Source organism: Meriones unguiculatus, chromosome 6 (genome assembly GCF_030254825.1).
Source record: "Meriones unguiculatus strain TT.TT164.6M chromosome 6, Bangor_MerUng_6.1, whole genome shotgun sequence".
Classification (NCBI taxonomy): Eukaryota; Metazoa; Chordata; class Mammalia; order Rodentia; family Muridae; genus Meriones; species Meriones unguiculatus.
The window spans coordinates 87,848,060-87,866,885 of record NC_083354.1 but is presented as its reverse complement, the minus strand read 5'-3'; the positions used below and the strand labels follow the sequence as shown (position 1 = coordinate 87,866,885).

Genomic DNA, 18,826 nt, shown 5'->3' with positions numbered 1-18,826 from the left:
GTCTTCTGCGAAAGCATAAAGACCTAAGTTTATCTCCCCAGGACCGTGTAGAAGGTGGACATGGAGTAGTATACAAGTACCCCAGTGCTGAGTGGTGGACAGTGGATTCTGGAGGTTTACTGGCCACCAAGCCTAGCTGAAATGATGAACTCCAGGTTCAGTGAGAGATCTTGCCTCAAAGAAATGATGCTGAGCAATAAAGACATTTAGACATCAACCATTGACCTCCACCACACCCACACAGGTTAGTGTAACTATACATGCACATATGTATATACCACAAGCACACACACGTATACACACACACACACACACACACCACTCACAGAGACAGCTTTGAAAGTAAAGTTATAAAGTTATGTACTGTTTATAGAATTAAATTTATAAGCAATCAATTTCTTTTATTTCAAATGTCAAATCATAATTTAAATTTACAAACCCCTTTGCACATTTGTATGGATATCTCTCTAGGCTATTTTTGTTAAAAACAAGAATTGCTAGAACAAAGATAGTTTAAATTATGTGAATTTTAATGGTCTTTGTAATTTCAAAGCATCTGATGGTAACATGAAGCTATATGTAAAATTTGGAATACTAGAAAGAAAATTTTTAAAAAGAAAAAAATATATAATTTTATACCAAAAATGTCTAGCTAATATTCTATAACATGTTTTTAAAGATATACCATCCTGTATATATAAAACTATATACATCTGGTTTTTTAGAAAAGGTCATGTATGAAACTGTAGGGACTTGAATTTGTCAGCAGTGGAGTGAGAAAGCTGGGGTCAGGCATGGTGAGGAGCAGTTTCACACTTTTAACTATGTATAATCCATGTCTGTTTGAAATGTTGATCATCAAACAAGCCACAATTATTACTGAAATTAACCAAGAAACAAACATGAGTGGTTCGGGGTAGGTTGGCAGATTCCTCTAATTTCCTTCCACCTCTGTCATGGGATGTTATCTTTATTTGAAGATTGGGAAGGGGAGATTGTGAAATACATGTGCCTTGCTTTAAGGGTAAGGCAGATATTTCCTCTCACTTTACACTGAGGACCACACACATATGGCCCCACCTAGGTGGAGAGATGCCTGAAAATAGAGGCTTTGCCGCCCCTAACCCAGCGAGTGACTCATGATTGTGGAGGAAGGAAAGACAGCTGCCTTCTCCTCCCCGCCTGGTCTTGCTATAGAACCACAAATGTTCCACATCCATCTCCGCTTCTGAAAAGGGCTTGCCATGTGATCGTGGCCTCAGAGCCCACTGACGCTCACCGGTGACTCTCCCCACAGCACTTGCTGGCACTCGGCCACAGCCTGTTTCTCTTGTTCTCATCTTTTCTAGAGACTGAGATGGCCTCAGCCTACCTCACACTCTTTCACTAGATTTTTCAGATTTGTGCAACCAATCCTTGCTAGCCTGAGAGAAATGTAACTTTGCCTGCAGGGCAAAAGATCTCACGACCACATGGTGTGGCTCAGAGCACTGGCACCCACTGCCTGCCTGGTCTCTGGGTCTCTTGCCACTTTTCCAGCGCCCTGCTTTGGAATGTTCTATACAAGCAAGCAGCTACTGCTGTAGAGGAAGCACTGGCCCCATGGCTGGGAACTTCTATTCTGCTTAATGAAGAGAGCCCCCCTTACTGGTGAACTATTTGCTTTCAGAGTTTCCATAGAAACCATGCCTATAAGGCTGAACTCAGCCTTGGCCCCATTCAAACACATTTTTTTTTTCTGTGAAAGTCACAAGCTTTGGTCCTTCCAGTTGCACCTTTTCACACGTTCCTGCTTTCCCTGTGCTTCTAAAATGTGGCCACTGGCGAGGGCCAAGCCTCCTTTGTCACACCAAGGTTTGTGCCTATGCTCATGGCAGGACTGCACCTGGAGGAAAAAGATGTGCTCTAGAGACACACTTCACGTGAGCATCTTCACTAGTCACTGGGGATGACACCAGAGCTCACACACCCAACGCTGTGATGCAGAGGGCCTCCGCTGACCAAGTGGAGAAGCTCACGCTAGTCTCTTGCTTTGTCAAGGGAAAGGTGTCCTCCAGCGGTCACGCCTACCACCTTCATTGCCTTTCCACCTTCTCCCCTCCTCATGCTGCCACACAGCCACTGCCCACTTCTATGTCCGAAGGGACGGCGGTCTGAGCCCTGAGCCCGGACAACCTTTTCTTCAATCAGGTCTTAGCCATCATTAGAAGATCTTCGTTACTTGCAGCTGGAACCACAACCACTGTAATTTTGGTGTGACCTGCTTCTTCAAGTGGCTTCTATTTCTTTTTCTTGACTTAAGTAATATGAACTCGCCATGAAAACTTCAGGAAGCAAAGAAAGACACAAAGGAGACTGTTAACCCTGCCTTGCATCCCAAGTGATCACTGCTCCCTGTTCCACGGCAAGCATACACATTCATACTTCTTAAAATGCACTGCACTGTTCAGGGCGCTTGTCAAATTTCAACTTACTATCTATTTCCATGCAAAATCAGCCTTCAACTCAGACCGGTGAAGGAGCAACTGCTTTCTTTCACCGTGCGAATCCTGTGTGTGAGAAGTGAGATGAAGAAAGGGGGCATGATATGCTGCAATAGCTCCGTGAGGTCTGGGGCCTCGTCTAGACAAACAAATGGCTAGAGATGGCTGCAGTCTTCAAGATCTGGAAGCAGCGGAAGGTTGGCCCTTCGATTCCTGGGTTCATTTGCAGATACTGACCATGGTGCTTTCGTGTAAGCCTCTTCACTGTGGCTTCTTCCTTAGCCTAGTTGCCTAAGGCTACTTGGATGTATATGTTGGTTCAAGGCTCGAGATGTGGGTATCCCAATGAACAAGCTAGAAGCTGTGTGATGCCTTGTATGACCTGACCTTGAAAGTCATAAGGCTTTGCTTCTGTTGTTATATGGATCAAAGTAGTAAGGAATCATTATGGTCTGGACATGAATATTAGTCTCCAGCTGGTGGTGCTCTTTTGGGAGGCTCTGTGAACCCTGGAGGGGTGAGCTGCCTGGAGGAAGCGAGGTCACTGGTGGGAAGTCCTTATCTCTAGCCCCTTCCTGCTCACACTCTGCCTCCTATCATGACGTGAACAGCCAGCTTCCACCACACACCCTAACTGCCATGACATGTCCAAGCACAGGAAGCCAAGTGTCCACAGACTGACCCTCTGAACCGATCTTAAATAGAGCTGAGAGACTGAGCATGAGACATTATCATCTCTGCAGTGGCACGGAAGGCTCACAAGTTTTCAGAGACCCCCATGGTATAGGCCTTGTGCCTCTTGGGCTTCTCCTGATGTTCTGTATTGTTGAGTTGGATGAGGGCCCCTGGGTTTTCCTTCTCCAGGGCAAGTCTCTCTTTGCTGGGCCCCATCTGTGCCTTTTCTATGCAGAAGGGAGGGGCAGAGGCAGGCCTGGAGAAGAACCATGGAGCCTCTCCCAGTCCCTGGGGTGGGAAAGTCAGAGCGGCTTGCAGGCTGTTCGCTCTGTGAAAGTGCCTGTAGGAAAAATACGGAAAGCCTGGATACAAGGTACTCAGGCCTAGCTTTGGCCATTTGCAAGGGCTCATTACCTGCTCCGAAATAACTGTCTAGACAGCTGTTGAGAATGTGGTTAAAGGGCATTCTCAGTTCTTCTTTCAGTATGAATAAGGGCTAATGAAGGCCAACCAAGGAGTGGGTGGAGATTTTCATTCTTCCTGAGTGTTGGGAAGCTTGGTAATGTCTTCACAGACTCACCCTTTCTGTGGAGTGAGTAGAAATGGGTTCTGCACCTGACGGAGAGCTGTCCTGGCACTCTCTGGGCTGGCTCTGAGCTTGGACAGGCAGGACTAGTCCTTTGTTTCTACTGTTTCCCACTGAGGGGAGGACCCTTCCTAGAGACTGCGTGGGGGGCAGGGAGGGTGTTGTGGCTTCCTGGAGACTGCGTGTGCCACACCTGCACCATGCCCAGCTTTGCTCCCCCACAAATGACGAGCGGTTCTTTCTAACTGGCTCTCTACTGTGCGTCAGCTGTAAAATTAACCAGAAAATCAAGCTGCCGAACGGGAAAGATGGTGCCATAGTCTTTACCCAACATCTAGTCCTTTCCTTTTATTAACAGACTCTGTTTGTTCATTTGTTTTCAAGATGGCAGTGGGGATGCGGTATGGGGAGAATGAAGGCTATTGTCTCAGCCCCAGATGACTGACTCCTCATGATGATCTCCTTTCCACTAGAGGTGACCATGAGCCAGATGTGGTCAGTGAGAATTAACGATTGGTGCCCTGGGGACTCAGAGAAGGCTTGCACTTTACCTAATAAAAATGTGATATATGAGGCTAATAAGGCTTCGCCTCCCCACCCCATCCCTTTAATTTGCTTGGAACACTGACTTGCAATCTGGAGGTATAGCAACAATTTGTGATAGGTTGGAATATGGAGGAAGGGCTGAAGGCATTTCACAGTGACAGGCTGTGATGTCTGAAGCCCTCAATCAACAGCAGTTAACTCCATGGCTTCTTATTTGTTGCTGTTTAAGTTGTAGCCTAAGCAATAAGTGAATGATTCTCAAATTCTATCCTGAAGTCCTCCATTGCTAGAATGGAGTTAGCTGTAGCCCTAGAGTGCAGCTCAGACTGACCTGCCTTCTTGGGCTGTTTTGCTTTTCTATTCTAGTATGTATGTACAGTTGTATGCATGTGTGTGTATATGTGTGTATATGCATGCATATTTACCTGTGTGTACATGGTGTGCATGAGTGTTTGTGGTGCACGCATGTGTGTGTATGCGAGCATGTTTGCCAGTGTGTGTGTGTGTGTGTGTGTTATGCATACATGCACGTGTGTGTGCATGCATGCATGTTTGCCTGTGTGTGGGAACATGCGTGTGGAAACCGAGGCTGATGGGAATCATCCTGATGCTCTTCCACCTTAGTCATTGATAAAGTCTCTTAATCAAAACTAGAGCTTGCACACATAGCTAGTCTTGTTAGCCACCTTGCACTGGGGTTCCCCGTCTCTGCCTTCTGAGGCTGCCATGCCTATCTGGCAGTTACATAGGTTCTGAGGATCTGAGCTCTGGTCTTTACACTTTCCAGGCAAGAGATTTAGCCCCTGGGCCACCTCCTCAGATCTAAAACTGAACTTCCACCAGCAAGACATGACCTGTGCTTTACCTGGCACATACTATCCACATGTGTTTGTCGCATCCTATTCCACAGTATGTTGGTGTTTATTGTAATACATAAAATGTTTAAATACTATTAAGACCAATTTTGCCCCCCCACCTTACATATAGCTCTGATACTCTGAAGGAAGCACTTTGTTTACTCCAAATACGCCTGTGTTCACACATCCTGTATGGATCTCCCAGAGAGCAAATGGCATGATTTGAGAAGGACCAATGAAAAAAGATAAAGAGATAAAGACAAAGACAAAGATAAAGAGATAGAACCAGGATCATATTGCCCATAGGATATCAAGATAAGAAATGGGGCTAAGCCAGGGTTGGTGGCGCACACCTCTAATCCCAGCACTTGGGAGGCAGAGGCAGGCATGTCTCTGAGTTCTAGACCAGCCTGGTTGCCAGAGAGAGTTCCAGGACAGCTAGGCCTACACAAAGAAACCCTGTCTTGAAAAACAAAACAAACAAGCAAAAAAGAAAGAAAAAAGAAAAAGGAAGGAAAAGAAATGAAAACAACAACAACAACAAAAAAAACCCCACAACAAATTGGCATTAAACTTCTTCAGAAGTGAGACACCACAGAAGACAGCATTTCAGGGAAACCCGCAAAGCCACCTTTTCCTGCTGCTGACTGGTGGGACTGGGGTATCTTAGCATGTTCATATATTTCTTGCAACTTCTAACATTGCCTGGGATGGCAATTGACATGTTAGCCAAGTTATGTCAAGGTAGTGAAACAGCAAACCAATAAAGACATAAGGAACCAATTCAGGTTTTTTTCCCCTCCTTAATCCATCTTTGTATCTGGTCTCTGGTTCACTTGGAGTTGTCCAGCTGAAGGTAAGATAAAAGTCCAGAAATTGGGAGTATAGATTAAGGGACCCGCAGGAGGCTTTTCTGAATCAGCCTGGCCACAGCTGCCATTGTAGATGCTGGTGATTGGAAAAGTTAATCAAAGATGGAAAAGAATCTTCCTGTATTCCCGAGAAGATGCTCCTGGCAAGGTCCTGGGAGGCTGTGACCGTAAAAGGCAAAATGCATCTTCCACCTTTCGAGGAACTTATCTTCTTGAAAACCAAATGTCAATTTCTTCAAATAAAAACCAAAGGAAAGAAATCTGTTTTCCTCAGGAGTAAGATGTTTGCATTCGCCAAAAGCCCCAGTGAACCTGTATAGCCTGGCTCCAGAGGCTGCAGTTACAGCGGTGAAAGCTTAGTAAGTGTTTTTGAGAAAGAAAGAAAGAAAAAAAAAAAGGAGAAAAGTGGGAGAGAGAATTCTGAGTCAGGCCCTTGCCTGATGAGGCTTGTGAAAGTGGTCAATTAAACCAAGTGACAGAGCAGCTTTGTAAAGGGCTGCTGCAGCAGCAAACACGACCCCCTCCCATGCTCCAGCTTACCCTATATCTAATAGGCTCTTGTAGGTTTGTGGCATTTAGCAGAACGTCTTGAAAAGTGTGTTTCGATGGCACGTTTCTTTGAGTATGGAGGAGTTTTTGAGCTCTTCCTTAGGACGTGTTTCTCCTCTGTGTGTGTTTGTTTGCTTTTTATTTTTGGTAGGTGCTTTCTTTTCACAATTTGATCTTTTATTTGCACTATTCTGAGTTCTGGTTTTAAATTAGTTTAGTAATTTGATGGCCAGTTAAAACACATACCTTCTATTTAGCTACAGACTAGAAATGGACACACACATATGTATGTATATATGTATATTTTTCTTTTTAGATGTTCTGAGAATATTCATGTATGTCTTTCACTTTGAACTGTGAAAAGATTTCAACTAGTTTCTGTGTCATTTGCTGGGGGTCCTCTGCTAGCGTACTTAAAGAGGTTTATACACAAATTACAAAGGAAAAACTGGATTGTGGGCCTTCTAAACCCAGCTCCTAAACTTTCAAGTAGCATATTCCAAGTCGACCAAAGGAAGTGCATTCCTTACATACATGACTGAGCTCATAGGATCTATATGATTTATTTAGTCAACAAATGCCAGAAAGTTGTTAAGTAACATTTTTATTCCCATTTTATACACTAGAAAAGTTTGTTTTGGTAAAAATACTTGTGTAATGCTGTGCAGGCAAAGCAAGCCGTGGCCTCAGTTTTGGTAACCCAACAGCCTTTGCATGCTTCCTATGCCCTGGCCGTTTGTGGCTCTTTGCTGCTGTTGTCGTTTGTATTTGGCTTGGTTTTTGTGAGACACACTTTCTCTGTGTATCCCTGGCTTTCCCAGAATTCATTCAGTAGACCGGGCTGGCCTTTAGCTGAGAGATCTGCCTACCTCTGCCTCCTGAGTGCTGGGATCAAAGGCCTGTGACACCACTGCCTGGCTCTTTTGTGGCTCTTAACTAACAGGTGAGGAAATTCATCATGGCACAGCTGTTTTACGTGGTAAGCATTGGATTGTGCCAACCCTGTGAACTTCCCGCAGTAAGATGGCGTCTAGAGGTAGATCTGGCTCCTAAAATGAGCCCCCAAGTAGGTACACAATGACGTTATTCTCTATATACTCAGCCTCTGTGGTGGTAGCAAGAAGACAGAGAGCCCACTTTCTATAACATGTCACCATCATGTGACAAACACATAAGGGTGAACAATGCAAGACAGCACAGATATGAGGACAAATGGCATAGGACTGAGTTGCTTTTCTGTTGCATAAAACACCATGACCAAAGCAACTTACCAGTAAAAAGAGTTTATTTTGGCTTACAGTTCCGGAGGGTTAGAGTTGTTATTGGTGAGGACAGCACGTGCAGGCAGGCATGGTGGCTGGAGCAGGAAGCTAAGAACTTATACCCTGTACCTCAAGCACAAACCAGAGAGGGCAAACCGGAAGTGGGGAGAGCACTGTGATCTCAAAGCCCATCCAGCAGCGATGTGCTTCCTCCATCAAGCCCTGGACCTCCCCAAATAGTACCCCTAACTACCTATGCCTGTGGGGACATTTCTCACTGAAACCTCAACAGGTGCCATTTATAACTTTCATGGACATTGGTGGTGTGGGTGGGTTGTGCCCACACAGCAAAAGTTTTTAAAAGAACAGATTTGACATATTCAAACTCTCAAGAATGAGTGGGGTGTGAAGAGATGGCATACTTACAAAACCCCTCCTGAAATGAATTACTGCGGTTGGTTGATTTCTTTCAAAGCCAATGATAATAAGTTATGCATTGAAATTTGCTTTTTCTTTTCTTCTTTTCTTTTTTCCACATTCCAAACATATTCTATACTTAGACAAAAAAAAATCAACATTTAAGAGAGGTTCTGTCTGTACATAAGAGCCAGGAAACCATAAGCTGCCAACACGCCTTGGTAGCCTTTGCTGTACTGGCTGTTGGTGGTTGCTTCTAAGTTCCAGTGTCCAAAACAAAGGGAGGAGAAGAGAAATCTGTGAGAGGAAACAAGTAGAGGAGACAGGAAGGAGTCAAGGAGAGGCCAAATGCCCACCCTCAACTCACTCCCAAATGAAACCCAGGCATGGTTATACTTTTTTTTTTTTTTTTTTTTGCCACGTTTTTAAAAATTCCCTTTCAGCAGTATGTTGCTTTGGAATATTTAGCCTCAAAGCAATAACAATCTCAACTCAATTCCTAAAATACTCATTCCCTTCCTAGACAATTGCGTTGTAACTTGGCCTGCCTCAACCATTAGCTTCTTCCTTTTCTCTGATCTTTCCCACACAGTGAAACCAAATTAATCTTCCCAAATATAACTTGGCACACAACGATATTCATAAAGGACTTGTTCACGTTACCCCGACACAGAATGAGCGTAAGAAACTGATGTGTAATTCAATGTATACCACAAGATCAGCCAGTAGGACTCTTTCATCTTGTTTTCCACGAGACTCTTACCCTCACCTTCTCCTTCTCTGGGGTCAGCTTACTCCTCTTAGCCTTTTTAATGCCAATTCATCTTCAGTATCATCATGCAGTCTGGCCTCCTCCAGCAGATCCATATTACCTTTTCCTGGGGAACCCCTAGCCAGCCCTAGCCTCACATCATTTACCACTATTCTGTTTTTTGTTTTGTTTTGTTTTGGTTTGGTTTGGTTTAATTTGGGTTTTTTGTTTTTTTGTTTTTGGTCACCATGACATAAGCTACAATTATTGGGAAAGATGAATCAAGGGTCAAGTTTCAGGTCTTTGGTCCTTACTGGGTGCTTCAGTCTGCCATCATATCACTGCCAAGTCATGCTGCTGCTAATTCATTGTAGATGGGAAGCAGAGCCCTTGCTGTTATCAAGATCACAGTAGTTCTGGGCTCCTGGGGTTGTTGTTTTTAGAGAGAACTTCCATAAACTAAACTGTTTAGGCTTGTCCTAGGTCAAGAGGGGCCATAAATCTATGTCATCCTAATGTGTTTATGGAGATAGATAGGGAGGGTTCCTCAACTAAAATATAATCTGATGCAAGGTGAAAACATTTTAACCAGGCTTCATATAGCAGCAGCATGGATGTCGGTGTCCAGGGCCTTCTTGGCAAGATTAGTAACAGGCCAGAATTCTATTTGGCAAAGACCTGGACTGGTTGTGAACTCAGAAAGAAAAAGAAGCAGTAAGTGTAAGCTCTCCTCTTTGTGATCTGAGGGTAGCAGTGTTGTTAGAGTGTGGCATCTGGGTAAGATGTTTCTCTTCTTTCAAATCAGGAGATGTGCGCCTGTCCCAACTCTAACCCCCAAGAGGATGGAGATGAAGAGCCTGGCCTCACACTGATAGTCTTCTTCCAGGACCAAAGCCAGTGAGTGTCTGAAAGCCTATCCTGGGTAGCCCATGGAATGCTTTGGTGTTTTTCTAGACTGGATTTTTCAGGCTGACGCATACCTTGGACCATGTGCCTGAAGCCTTTGCCATTTGCTCAGTGAATAGAAAGTAAAAAGAAAGACAAAATGTGATATTGTGATTTACCAACTCCCCACCTCTGCTTGGGATGGCTGAGTGGATCACTAGTGTATCAAGAGACCTCTGGGTGCCAGAGCACTCAGGGTTGATAGGGTGTGTTGAACCTGCCCAACTGGCCTGCCCCTCTGGCTTTTGAGTACTTGAATAAAGAGACAGGAATTTCCCAGGAATTAGATACCTTGAAGCTGAGATTGTTTTTATCTGACCTGTGTGGGCTTGGTAGGGAAGAGAGACTGAATGACTCAGGCAGTAAGGTGGCAGCTGGAGCCAGAGCATAGACAGAGACACAAACCACAGGGAAGGTTCTAGCTGAGTGCCTGGTGGGCTGGATGCTCCATCCTACCACTCATGCTGCACAATCGACAGGCCCCTGCAGCATACGGAGATGTTCTTCAGGTCTAAGGAAGATCTAACCCTGTAGGGAAAAGATGAAAAGATGTGTCTTCCAACGGGGTGATGCTCCCTTTTGAGGAGAAAAACGGAGATCAGCCCTCAAGACAGAAAGCAGGATGAGCATTATCTATATTTGGTTTTCTTCTCTAATGGTCTCTGGTAATGGCCAAATACAAAGTTAGGCTTTAAATGTCTCTCCCACATTATAATGGCCTGTGTGCATTGACTAAATCATTTACCACCAAATATTTATAAGAACACACTCAATGAGATGGTGCTCCCAGGGAAATAAGGGACAGAGGTGGTCCTAGGGCCATAGCTTGTCCTTGTCATCTCTTTGGGAAGCCAGCCTTGAAGTCAGGTAAATAAATGTAGTAGAGATAATATACAAAAGGAGCCAGGCCAGGCTGGTAAGTCATGCACACATGTCACAGGCAGGAAGGGACACTTGCTGAGGAAAGAGCTGAGTTTTCTGTAAGGTCGTTGACAAATTTCAAATCTCTCCCTTAACTCTCATTCTCAGATAGCAGAGTTGAAACCTCCTAGGTTGACAGGATTCCCCTTGGGTTTCCAACTTCCAGTGAGGCTGCCAAGACAAGGATCTAGTCAGTCTTGACTCTCAGAGTGAACTCCATCTGAAAAGTCTTTACTTTTCCTGCCAGTTCTCTTTTGTTTTGGGTACTGTGGTAGTTTGAATGAAAATGAAAATGGCCCCAAAGATTTGTAGGGAGTGGCACTACTGGGAGGTGTGGCCTTGCTGAGATAGGTGTGGCTTTGTTGGAGGAAGTGCATTATTGGAGGTGGGCTTTGAGACCTCAAAAGTTCAAGCCAGGCTCAGTGGTTCACCTCTTTCCTGCTGCCTGTGGATCTGGGTGAAGAACTCTCATCTCCTTGTCTAGCACTGTGTCTGCCTGCGTGCTGCCATGCTTTCCACCATGATAGTAATGGACTAAACCTCTGAAACTGTAAGCCAGACCCAAGTTTTCTTCTATAAGAGTTGCATGATCATGGCGTCTCTTCTGAGCAATAGAAGGTAACTAAGTAGGTACCCTAGCTCACTCAATATTGTCGAAAATTTTTAAATCTTTACGTTAAAGAAATTGCCCTATAAACAGTGGTAAGTAGACATCAGTAGAGTGTAAACAAATAAGTTATAGCCAAGTTGATGGGAGACAATCTATCATTAATTTATTATTTTGTTCCTCTAGGATAGAGAATAGCATTTAACCAGAACAAAAGGCTATGCTCCAAGGGTAGATTAATATTTTTATCTTCCACAAGCTGAAAACTGTCAACAACTATGAAGCAGCAAGAAACAAAGCAAAACCAAATAAAACTCTTCATGTTCCATTGTTATATGGTACACCATTCCATGTACCTGCATCTTACAGGCCTTCCTTGTTGGGTTTGCCAATGCTCCGGCTCCCAGCTAGACCCACTGTTGCTCTTGGAGCCTGCTGCTGTCTGTTCAGCTCAAACAGGGCTCACTGTATTCACGTCTGCAATCTCAAATGGAAGTGAGCAATGGGAGTCTTTGCTTCCTTTTCATATGGCCTATCATAGGGCTACAAGTTGACCCTATATCCACTTTCCCTCTTTGTGAACACTCACAAATTCTCCCAAGAATTTTCTGGGCATGTGGCCATTGAGGACACGGTTTGAACTCCCATGGCTCCCATGTGGTTTTGTATGGCCATCTGGCAACATTCTGGCCAATGGATTGTGAACAGATGTGATAATTCCATCTTCTAGGTTGTATCCGTAAAAGGGACAGTGCCCTGTTCCCCGTCTTTTCACAGAAAGAGGGGATGGGTTTGAAAGAAAGCAGTTCCCTAGCGAAGCTGGGCAGAAAGATGAAGAAAAAACTTGGTTTCTGGTGCCTGGGCCCAGGAGCGGAAGTTCTCAGATGCTTCAGATGTTCCTCTTTTGCAGCACAGTATCTGTAATGAGACTCTTTCACGTTGCCTCCAGGCCAAAGGCAAAGCATAAAAATTCTGTTTTTTAAGTAGCAGTGTCCAACATGTTTTTTCAAAATATACTAATCACGTCGAAACTGTTGGAAAACGGATGCAAACAGACTGAAAGAAAAAAATACTCATGTGCAAGCCTTAATAACCACAGCACTTCTGAGCAGGGCGTGTGCGCCAGTTGAGTACTGTACAACTTCTGAGACCGGAGGCTCACCCCGGACAACGCTACTGTAGTTTGCTCTCATCTCGTCAGGCTATCCACTGAGCTTTGCTCCTGACTGGAGTCCCATGAAAAACAATATCACCAAACTCTAAAGCTTACTCTCCAAGCTGCATAAAGCGGGTAGTCCATTGGCATCAGGCAAATGTCGAGTACTGCAGTGTTTTCTTAAATTCTCTTCAGTTTTTAGCAGTGACTGTGGTACCCTGTGGTGCGCTTGAGCGTGGTAGGGAACCATTGCCACAGGGCGAACGATACCACCTGCGGGCTGTTTATACCTCCTAAGAAAGACAGAACCTTCCCCTGTCTTTATACCACTACAATTTAAAATCTATGAGAGCAGACAGACATTGATCCTATCTAACAGACAGTGCAACGTCCATTTAAAAAGGAGTAAAATTATGCATAACTAGAGGGCTAAGAATGTAGCTCATTGGTAGGGCACTTGGCTAGTAAGTATGAAGTCCTGGGTTCAATCCCTGGCACCTCATGAACTGACTATGGGGGTCCATGCCTGTAATCCAAGCACCCTAGAAGCAGGAAAATTAAGTTCAAGACCATCCTTGCTTACTTAGTAAATTTGAGGCCAGCTTGTTCTATGTGAGACTCTGAAATGACTACAGAGTTTCACTTGAAAGTCCCTCAAGGCTGTGGTCCCTCCCACTTCCTCCCCTGAAGTTGCCTTTTACCTTTGTCCCAGTACACTCCTCTGAACCATTTCTCTTTCCTTCTGGGTCTTTCCTTCTACTTCCATTTTTCTAGGTGCTGGCTGTGGGCCCACAGCCCACTGTGACTCTTGACATCCTCCTTTCCAGAACGGTGCTTTCTCCTTAGTGGTCCCTATAAGTACTTGCATGGAAAACAAAATGACTTGAAGAATAGTCACCTCCACAACAAGGCCACACCTCCTAATTCTTCTCAAACAGTCTGCCAAATGGGAACCGACCATTCAAGTCTGTGAGGCTATGGGGGTCATTCTCATTCAAACCACCACAGTTGGTTTCATCTAAAGATTCCCATGCTCAGCTAATTATTCTTTTATTTTGAAATGTGCCTCTTCACACTGCTCGGGCAATGAAGGCTGTCGGGACCCCAGAGTTCATAATCATCAGCCTCCATCACTGGAGCGGTGATGTAAGCTACTGTTCCAGCTCCATGCCTGCCTGACTGCTGCTGTGCTGTCCACCATGAGGATCAGGGACTAATCCTCTGAAACATTAAGCTAACACCATTAATGCTTCTTCTATAGGCTGCCTTTGTCGTGGTATCTCTTCACGACAATGCAACTGTAACTAGGAGAGAAGTTGGGACCTGGGTGTTGCTATGACAACCTGAAAATGCTGCTTGTTGGTGGAATGTGGACTTTGGATTGGGAAAGTGGTGGAATGATGTAAACAGGACTGAATGGACCATTCTAGAAGGAGCATGGGAAACATCAGTGCTGAATCAAGCTGGACTGTGGAGGCCAGGTCAAGAGGTTTCTGAGGAAGAACAACAGCAACTGGGGTGGAAATCATTCTTGTGATAATTTTGGCAAAGAACATGGCTGCATTCTGCCCTTGTCCAAATAATCTTTCAGAGGCTAAATTGAAGAAGTTTGGACTAATGTCATTGACAGAGAGATTTTTAAGACAACCTGGTATTGACCATGTCACGTCTTTATTAATGATCATTCTTATGCAGATCTACAATAAGAAGGAGCAAGTAGAGCAAAAAGAAACACAAAATGTACAATTTGAGGAGGAAAAGAACATCAGGGAATGTAACGTTGGAGCCAAGTCTTGTGCTCAAAGAGATGAGAATTTAAGGAATTTTCTTATTTTCTTAAATAAGAATTTAAGGAATTTAGTTCCCTTAATGGAATAAAGAGAGGGTAAGACCCCTCTTAGCTAATCTTCCAATTTATAAAAAGGAAAGCTTATTCAACAAAAGAAACCAGCTGGCTTTATCAAGAATGATACTGGTAGAAAGGGGCTTTGGAAACTTCCTCTGCTGTTAGGGAGGAGGCTAAGGTCGGGCATGTGGCAAGGGAGTCCCTGCATGGAGGCCTGGAAAAGCCATTGCACAAGGCTGTGCAAGTGAAGCCTGGGATGCATTGGAACCCTGAGATGTTGGAGATGTCAAAGCCTTGGTTGGGATACCTGCTAAGGAGAGCTGCAAACAGGGTGAAGCAGCCCATGCAAAAGAACTGTGCTGAGGTCAGTAAAAGCCGGAAGGAGTGCAAGATCTGAAGAGCCATCTAACAAACCTTTTAATATCAAGTATAGAGAAGTACAGCAGTTGAAGTTTGCCCTGCCGGAGGCTTTCATTCTTCCTTCCGTCCAGTGTTTCCTCACTATGCCCCCTTTCCTCTCTTTTGCAATGGTAATGCATATGCTGTGTCGTTGTACTCTGAAAGCATGTGGTCTGCTTTTTGATTTTACAGAAGATTAAGAGATTGCCTTGAGTCTCAGAAGAGACCTGGAATTTTAAAACAGTGTTGAGACTGTGAGAGACTACGGTGACTTTTTAAGTTGGACTGAGTGCAATTTGTGTTTTGATGTGGCTACAAGTCTGTGGGGGCCAGGGAGTGGTATACGGTGGTTTGCATGAGAATGGCACCCATAGGCTCACATATTTTAATATTCAGTTTCTAGTTGGTGGACTGTTTGGGAAGGATTACAGGTGTGACCTTATTGGAGGAGATGGGTCACTGAGAGTTTTCTCTCTCTCTTTCTCTTTCCTCTTTCTCTCTCTCCCCCTCCCTTCTTCCTACCTGCAGATCAGGATGAGCTTCTACTCTGGCACCATGTCTGCTAACTGCTACCATGTTTCCCACCATTTTGGCAATGGAGTCACCCTCTAAAATTGTAATAAAGTCCCCAATTAAATGCTTCTTCTATAGGTTGTGTTGTCATGATGTCTTAGAGCACTAGAACTGTCACTAAGACACAGACACTTAAAGCCCCACCCTCAGGAGGGCCCAACAGCTTTGAGCTTAGAAACAAAGTCCCCTTCTCCCCAGGTCTTCCTGTCTAAGGGAATGTGTTGCTCTTTCTGCTTGGCTTAGAGGAGCAAAACATGATTCCTCCACTAAACTAAGGCAGCACCCCAAGATGAATCCCCCTAAAGAAGCCCCCACAGACAGGCTCTCTCCAGTTCTTATGGCAAGGTTACAGTAACCACCATGTTCAGTATAACTTGTCTTTTCTGGTTGGCTTCTTCTGTGTATATACTAAGAAATTCAACGAGATAGCAACATATCTCCATGGGTTCTGGCTATTAATGCCCAAACATGTGACTTTGGTGTGTCAGCATCCGTGTAGGCTCTAGCTAGAAGATGGGCAACTTTGGTGCCTAAATTAGCTGAGACCCTTTCTCTGTGATCCTGTTCGATCTTCCAGTTTTAGCCTCCCAAACTAAAGAATGAACTTTTCCTCTCCTTTCCTCATCCCATCCCTAGCTGCCTTCACCTTGATGGACTGTCCTCAGCAGGATGAGAAGACACAGAGACATTGACCTGGAGGGGGACAAATCAACTCCCTCCACTTAGTCAATGAACAAACATCTCTGTCTTGTACACACATTTTCCTTGAATGTACGGAGGAGGGTCCTGGTCCTCGGTTGTCATTGGCCAACTGTGGACTCAGAGCCACTTTCATTGATAAAATGACCAAGATGGTGACTACAAAACTCAGTCAAGAAATGATGACCAAGTTAACAAGTCAACCTGTTATCTGCTCAGGGAGGACTTTTTAAAATTAATTTATTATTCACTTGAGATCCCAGGCGTAATCCCCTCCCTCCTCCTAGTCCTACCCTTATTCTCCCTTCCCTCCTTCCCTAGTCCTCAGAATAGGGGAGTCACCCACCCACCCGAGATTATCAACCACCCACCCAAGTTTATCAAGTTGCATGAGAACTGAGTTTGTCCTCTTCTGCTGTGGTCTGCTAAAGCAGTCCTGTCTGGGGAAGTGATCAAAAAGCAGGCAACGGGGAGGAATTTTAATTGCTGGAATTATAATTTGCTTTACACCATCAATGCTTTGTTCTGGTCGTCACCACCAGAGAGATCTTCCTTCACTGATCTCGGGAGTTGGAGTGGAGAGAAATCACAGTAAGACTATAAGGATCTGCTTGAAACTTGGATTGAGGGATTTTCCTGGAACTTGGATACTTTTTAACATAAAGACTAACCGTGGTTAGTTTTCATCTAGACTGCTTAGCCTAGAATACATTTCGATGCCAAGCTCTGTGGGTCATTTCAGCTAATCCCTGAATCTGGAAATGGTCTTGGGGCTCTTCGTTACCCTAATTCCCCTTACAATTGGAAATTCCAGTCATGCCTATTTATGCTTGAGTCACTCCAATAGAGGAAGATAGTAAGTGGGACAAGGAGCCCAGATGTGGGTCGCTTCCTGGTGGTTTTTTAAATACAGATGTAGGTAAGCCGTTGCTTGACACCTTGGCTTCAGTCTGGGATACAGGGTTTCTAAATTCCTGGTTTTCCTTCATATTTTATTGCTCTCTGTTGCTTTAAATCACATACATTTCATGTTACTGTTTCCATATCTATCAAGACCTATGACAGTGTATAAGAGATGGACAGTGTTCTTTCTTATTTTGATGATTGAGAGAAAAAAAACCTGAAATGCAGACAAGAGCCACAGGCAGACTGACCAGTCTTCCTGGGCTTCTTTGAAGTCAAGGTTATTCTTGGGATACAGCCCAGTTGGGTACTCAAGGGTGTCTCCAAGAGTTATAGCTTCTTAGCTCCTGAAGATAAGTGGCTCAGTTCTTCAACTTGGCAAATCAGCCACCTTCGGGAACTAAACAATCCTAATAAAAACTCTCCATGAAATATAATGACGTAGACTGAGTTACGAGCCAACTTTATGCCAGTGAAATATTTATCCCTGTCTCATATTTGTTGGCAGCACATAGTACTGAGATCACAGCAAATTCAACAGCAATTCCTATGAGGCAGCTGGAAGCAAGCAAAAACTATTGGCTCCTGGAGTAGGCAGCAAGAGACTTGCCAGGCTGGCCACTGGCATGAGGGAGGGGCTGGCACTCTTTCTCAGGCTGGGATGGGCAGTGGGTGGGGAGACAAGAAGCACCCCAGGATTTGCATTAGTCTAGAAGGACTTGTTCTCTGCAGTGAGACCCAGCAGGGTGTGTCCCACCTTGCCCTGGCCAGAGACAGAATTGTGAAAATAAACCACAGTCACTGACTGTGAGGAGAGGAGCTGGGACGCAACCCAATAGTCTTAGAAGAGCAGATGGGGAAAGAACTGCAATTTAGCATTCATCTAGAAAAATGTAGTTACTCACAGTCCCTTTCTCTGAAGTGGGGGTTACCAACTTTGATAACTTTGTTATCAGCTTTGGTTTTGATTTCAGAAATACAATAGACTCTGGGACTGTGCGGTATAGCTCAGTTAATGAGAGCTAACCTAGGGTGGATTTGATCTCAAGTCCTGCTTTTGGTCTCTAGTGGTACATAAAATAGGGATGGAAGTACATGCCTCTAGCCTAACAGCTGGGGATGTGGAGGCAGGGGGATCAGAAGTTTGGCTACTTAGCAAGTCTGAGGCCAGCCTAGGATATAAGAGACCCTGTTTCAACAAAATAAAACCCCAGGACAACAGAAATGCTGCAGCAGGCAGCCTGATTCTCCTGAATAGTTTCTGCCCTTCCACCTATCTACTTGTACAGCAAAGGTCCCATTGGAGAGATCAAGTGGGCAAGATGGCTGTCCCCGGAATGCCCTCCCTTTCCTGCCTCTCCCACCTTTTCCTGGTACTAGAGTGGCTCTAGTACCGGGCTCTAGTCAGATTGAGTGACAACTACCAGATGGGAAGAAGTTCCTTCTCATGGCACAGTGATGTCAATAGCACTGTTATGGGAGCCAGCCATTCCAGAATCTCACCTTGGTCTGCCCCACCTTGCTAAATTCAAATGCTTGTGGAAAAGAGGAGAATCATTCACTCTCTGTAAGGCTGTTATTATGATGCAGCCTTACATTATAGTGGTGACATGGGGCTGGAGAGACGGATCAGCAGGTAAGGCTGCTTAGTGTTCATGCAGAGGACATAAGTTAAGTTCCTAGCATTCATATTGGGAAGCTCACAACTGTCTATAACTCTAGCTCTGGAGGACCTAGTGCCTCTGGTCTGCAGACACCTGTACTCGTGTGCATACTACC

At 44.6% G+C, this 18,826-nt stretch overlaps 1 long non-coding RNA gene across 1 annotated transcript in view; it reads left to right on the top strand.

Annotated features, from left to right (window-relative positions):
* The window catches only part of LOC132654722 (uncharacterized), a 91,702-nt gene that overhangs the window by 10,870 nt on the left and 62,006 nt on the right, over positions 1–18,826 (top strand). Inside the window, exon 2 of the long non-coding RNA XR_009592415.1 lies at positions 9,804–9,895. This is a non-coding gene — a long non-coding RNA (uncharacterized LOC132654722). The remainder of the gene's footprint in view (positions 1–9,803; positions 9,896–18,826) is intronic.